Below are 6026 nucleotides of genomic sequence, written 5' to 3'. Positions count from 1 at the left end.
ATAAAGAAAATGTGGTATTTATATACAACAGAGTTTTACTCAGACATAAAGAAGAATGAAATTATGTCATTTGTGGGTAAAGAATGGAAGTAGAGAATGTTAGCTAAGTGAAACAAGCCAGACTCAGGAGGTCAGGGGTAGGATGGTTTCTTTCATATGAAGAAGAGAGAGAGAGAGAGAGAGAGAGAGAGAGAGAGAGAGAGAGAGAGACTCTATGTTAAGGAATTTTTTTAAAAAGGGGGTTGATTTCGTAAAAACAGAAGACCAATAGCGTGGAGGAAGGAGACCAAGAGGGAGGGATGAGGAGGGGCATGGGGAAGTACTGGGGAATGAAATCTACCAAGATATGCTCTGCCTATGTGTGATTACACCATGTGAATCTCTCCTGTGTGTGTGATTATCAGGCACTAATTAAAACAACAGTAATAGGAGGAGATCAGTAGAGTCGAACCAGTGGATGGGGGAGGGAGGAGAGAAAGAAAGGGGGAGCTACGGGGAGGAGTGATCGAATTACATTATGTGCACAAACAAATATGGCCCACGGAATCTCATTACTACGTATATATAACACCAGTTAAAATATGCCAATTAAAACAAATGAAAAAGAGAAAAAAAGAGGATCTTGAGAAGAGAAGACCCTGATTAAAAAAAAAAAAAATCCCAGGTGCTCAGAGCAGGAGGTGGGATTAGAGTCCATTTGGGCCTTTGGTTCTCAATATTTTTTCTATGTGAAGTCACACCCAGAAGAAGCCCCTGCAGAACTCAGTGGGCTGAAAAAGCCTTTTGATACATGTTGATGTTCCCTCCATCCTGGGCAGACCCGGAGGCCTTTTGCCCACATGCTTCAGGGATACCATATCCATCTCACTAAGAGCTGGTGTTGGGTACAGAATCTGGAGGGTTTCATCTCTCCAGCTCTGGAACTCTTTTAAGATTAGATTTTCAGTTTTCTTGGTTTCTATTTGTGCATTTCATTTATTAAGCAAATATTTATTTATTCAGGGGTTGATAAGTACATGTTTATATAGAATTTGCTAGTTCAGACATATATGAACATACATATTATATGTGTATCCCAGTATAACAAAGCAATCAAGGGCATGAACCATGGCTCTAGACATGGGTCGTGTCATTTTGGGGAAATTTCTTAACTTCTCTGTGCCTCAGTTTCTCCTAGTCTGAAGATGAGGGTGCCTAAGAGTACCTACCTCAATCTTGTGGTGGGTCAGTAAGTGGAGACTGTGGGTGTGTGCACACAAGTGTGCGTGTGTGTGTGTGTGTGTGTGTCTGTGCATGCCAGGAGGTGGGCTCCAAGACCCCCTGGGAGCCAGTACTGAGGTGGATTAGAAGTCTCAGGCAGCAGAGCCATGCGGAAGAGGAGCAGGGACTCTCCTGTGCCCAAGTTGGCCACAGGCCTACAGAAGAGGCCAGAGCAGCATTCTTTGGCCTTTAGCTCCCTTTTCGTGTTCCTGCAGCGAATTCTTCCTAAGGTGGAAAGTGAGGGACCCGGAGGGAGATGTTGCTGCAGGGAGAAGGCAGGCAGCCTCGACACCTGGTCTAGCTCCCTCCTACCAGCTGTAGCTCTGCTGCCCCTGAAGATGCTCATTCTAGAGTCACACTGGACCTTGACTTTTTCCTACTAGTTTAGGAATGCATTCATGCATGTATTTAAATTTTTATTTTTTTGGTTCTGAAGATTGAACCCAGTGCTTTACCATTGAGCTACATCCCTAGCCCTTTTTATTTTTGATTTTGAGACCAGTCTTGCTAAGTCACCCAGGTGGCCTTGAACTTGTAATCCTCCTGCCTCAGCCTCCTGAGTTACTGGGATTATAGATGTGTGCCACTGTACCTGCCTTGATATCTTCTTTTTAAATAACAGCTTTATTGAAATACAGCCAGTGTATTTTAATAAAAGTATTTCAGTCAATGCTTTGTAGCATATTCACAAAACTATGTGACTACCATTGCAATCAATTCTAGAACTTTAAAAAAAATACAGAATGCTTTACAAATTTGTGTGTCCTCCTTGCACAGGGGTCATGCTAATCTTCTGTGTAGAGTTCCAATTTTAGTATGTGCTATTGAAGCAAGTATTCTAGAACATTTTTATATCCCCAAGAAGAGACCCTGTACCTCTAGCAGTCACTCCCCTCAGCTCCTGGAAACTTCTAACCTCTCTCTCTCTCTTTTTTTTTCCTCTATGGATTTGCCTATTCATATAAATGGAATTATACAACATGCGGCCTTTTGCAAATGGCTTCTTTCACTGAGCATAATGTCTCCAAGTCTTATCCACATATTGTACTTCGTTTGTTTTGACTGGGTAATAATATTCCATTGTGTAGATACCCCACGTCTTGTTTATCCACAATGAATTATGAACAATTCTGCTTTGAGCATTTGTGTTTTCATGTGTGCATGTGCTTCCATTTCCCTTAGATTTTCTGGGGGGTAGAATTACAGGGATGGATGGAAACCACACTCAGCTTTGAGGAACTGCACACTGGTTTCCATGCTGGCTGGCCCCATTTTACACACCCACCAGCCGTGAAAAGGGACTCCAATTTCTCCCCATTCTCATTAGCACTTATTATTATCTATCTGTCTGATGTGTAGCTGCCTTTTGATGTGTCCTGCAGGGGGTGGGGCTGTCAGTGGTGTCTGTGTGTGTGTGTGTGTGTGTGTTTTAATATTTTTGTAGATGGAGAGAATGCCTTTATTTGCTTTTTTTTTTTTTTTATGTGGTGCTAAGGATCGAACCCAGTACCTCATACATGCTAGGCAAGTGCTCTGTCACTGAGCTACAGCCTCAGCCCCTTGTTGTGGTTTTGATTTGCATTTCCCGGAGGTCAATGGAAAACGTGGCTTTGCTTTTTACTTTTTGTGCTCTCAGGTGATAAGGCATCAGGTCTGGAAGGAGCTTCTTTATCAATGGTCCAACTCAATCACTTTATAAGTGGAAAAACCGAGGTTCAGATCAGACAAGTGACTTGCTTACCATCATCATACATCCTGCCACCAGTCAGGGGCCAGCCTGGGGTGGAACTCAGGGTTTCTGAGTCCTAGACCAAGACTTCTTTTTCCTTCATCTCTACCAGAGGACAGGTGCCGTGCCCCTCTAGGGCCATCCCCCACCTTCTGCATCCAGCCCTGTGCCCAGGGAGGCTGACCCCTGTGAACTGTGTCAACAGTTCCTCTGACCTCAGTTTCTCATTGGGCTCTGCCAGGGGGAGGCCCCAGCGGGAGAGGGAAGGCAGGGGGAGCCGAGGCCAGGCCTCTGCCTGCTGCCCCACTTAGCTGCTTCCCTGAACCCAAAGCCAGAGCTTCCTCATGGGTCAGCTCCTTTCTCTGGGTCCAGGGAATCATTTTCTCCTTTTGCCCCTCGCGGACAAGAGGTGGTAAACGCTGCTTCTCTCGTGCACTGCGATGGTTTCTTGTTGGTTTTCCCAAGCCCTTACCCTCCACCTGGTAAATAGTTCTTGACTAAGTTCTCCTCCAGTTATCCAATTTGTGCATCTGTTTTCTGATCTCTGCCTCACTACCCACCGGCCCACCTGCCCATGGCCCATTCAGAGACCGAGTGCTGAGTTCCTCAGGGATGCTCAGCACAATCAGCAGACACTGACAGCCAAGTGCTCAGAGGTGGCCAGTGCTGGGCCCCACACCAGCCAGGAGTGAGGGAAGTAAAGGGCCTGTCCTCCAGAAGCTGGCGATGCAGTTCAGAGGTGGAATAAAATGCTCATGTGGTTCTTCACACGTGCCCTTCTTCCTATAGTCCTGTGTGGTGATGGCAAAGGGAGGTGGTGGTGGTGGGGGGGCCTGGCCAATCACCCAGCAAGACTTGGAAAGGACTTAGGAGATACATTCTGGGCTCTGCTTCTACGTTTTGCAGTAGTTCAAGTTTTAGCTTTCTGTTTATCTTGGGGCGGGGGAAGAGATGAGAGAAGGCAAATCAATCAACATCTCTCTCTAAACAAGGCTTACTGACTCCTGGCACGTCCTGAGAGGGTGGCCCTCTTTGGGTTCCTGACCCAGCCTCTTCTGTCCCTCTTGTCCACTAAGCAATGGTCAGGTGAAGGAAGGTGATGGGATTCCAGGCGTAGGCCCTGCCCTGGCTTCTCTAACAGCTCCCCGTATGACCTGTGAGAGCTGCCAGGGTTTCTCTTGGAAGGATGAGTGACGTTGATTCAACTCAACAGGCCCTGATGGAGCCCCACGAACAGCTATTCACGTGCCAGACAGTGTTACAAAGATCAGACCCAAGCTTGCTCTCTGCAGCTTCTTAGCCAAGAGAATTGAGTCGGGGCAAAGGGGAGGCAGGAGATGTGCTCAAGGTGGTGCAGCCCAGCAGCAGAGTTAGCTGCGAGGTAGGGATGAGATTTGTTTAATAAATGTACACTGAGTGCCTGCCGGGTGCCTGGTATTGTCTGGACACAGTGGAAGAGATGCAGAAGGAGGGCCCCTCGCTCGGAACTTTCCCTTGGAGGGTGAGGAGGGGCAGGCTAGGAGGAAGTGTTTGAGGACACAATGCTTCACAGGCTCAACAACTGAGCCTCTATGGGCTGGCATGGGGCAGAAGCCTGTCTTCTTTCTTTCTTTTCTCTTCTTCTCTCTTCTCTCTTCTTCTTCTTCTTCTTCTTCTTCTTCTTCTTCTTCTTCTTCTTCTTCTTCTTCTTCTTCTTCTTCTTCTTCTCCTCCTCTCTCTTNTCCTCCTCCTCCTCCTCCTCCTCCTCCTCCTCTTCTTCTTCTTCTTCTTCTTCTTCTTCTTCTTCCTCTCTCTCTCTCTCTCTCTTTCTCTCTCTCTCTCCCAGCACATAGAAGGTACCCAGTGAACTCAGTAGAAGTTAATTGATCTGACTTGTGGACAAGACTCTACAAAAAACAGAGATGTTGTGAACACTCTACATTCAAAATGTTACAGTAACTAGCAATCAGCAAAACCACAGGGTGGAAGAACTGCTCCGTCCTCTCTCTCTTCCTGTCTATCTCTATGGTGACCATTACCAAGACTGGTCAAGGTCAAACATGGTCAACCAAGCAACAATACTCCAGGGACTCAAGAAACTGCATCTTAGGTTTATACCACTGCATAGAGATCTTCTGTATTTTGGATGATGAAGATCTACAGATTACAGCAAAGTCTTTTTGTTATTGCACAAATGTAATAACAGCATCAAGTAACATTCTTAAGAAAGACAGACCATCCCTTTGCCCTAGAACTGATTTAATTTTTGCATTTCCCTTCCAGCCTTTGTCTGTTTGCATATGCATTTCATGCTCAGTGGCAATTACAGTGAACACCTAATTCTGCATCCTGCTTACAATGCCTTTTATTTATTTTTAATAATGTACTTGTTCTTTCCTATGGATCCTGTGCTTAGAGCCAATCTTTGTGGCCACATCAGTTTTCTACTCAGCAACAGTCACAGAAAAGACAATGAGAGATGTTTTCATTACTTCCATTGGGTGTCTGTGAAATCTTTGTTTTTCAGAGATCTACAGACTAAGGAGTTCACAGCAGAACAGAACAGAATAGGCTTTTCATACAGATTATTTGTATAATTATCTAAATGGAGCATTTTATTTGTACAGGAGGAAACTCCCATGTAAATTGAGTGGCCACAGTATTGGTATTACAGTCTGAGCAAACAGTGTTTTAATTCTGAGTCTCGCTTCCTAGCTACGTGACCTTGGGCCACTTGCTTCATTCCCTGGTCCTCAGTTTCTATCTCTATGTAGCAAAAATGACATCTGTCTCCTAGGAATGGGGATGCGAGGAGAGTATTAAGTGAGATAGAGACTGGGTTTTGCCCCTTGAAGCTATGGTCTCTGTGTGTGACTGTGTGTAACTCCTTGCAAGATGCTGAGGTTGGCCTTGGGCAAGCCTCTCGGATCCTCAGTTTGTACATATACAAAATGGGCAAAATAAAGGTCCCAATGAGACTGAATGAGATAATGAATGTGCCAGTGTCCTGGTAGTTAGATCTTCCTGCTCACCCATCTTCCTGTTTTTATTTTCCCTC

At 45.4% G+C, this 6026-nt stretch overlaps 1 non-coding gene across 1 annotated transcript; it reads right to left on the bottom strand.

Moving 5' to 3' along the window:
- Positions 1 to 1992: 1992 nt before the first annotated feature.
- Positions 1993 to 2095, bottom strand: LOC125617347. Its single transcript, XR_007348326.1, has one exon. It is a non-coding gene; the product is annotated as a U6 spliceosomal RNA (small nuclear RNA).
- Positions 2096 to 6026: the final 3931 nt, after the last annotated feature.

The sequence above is a fragment of the Marmota marmota genome, unplaced genomic scaffold (genome assembly GCF_001458135.2).
Source record: "Marmota marmota marmota unplaced genomic scaffold, marMar, whole genome shotgun sequence".
Lineage (NCBI taxonomy): Eukaryota > Metazoa > Chordata > Mammalia > Rodentia > Sciuridae > Marmota > Marmota marmota.
The sequence above is the reverse complement of the archived record's forward strand: the minus strand, read 5'-3'. Positions and strand labels throughout refer to the sequence as shown.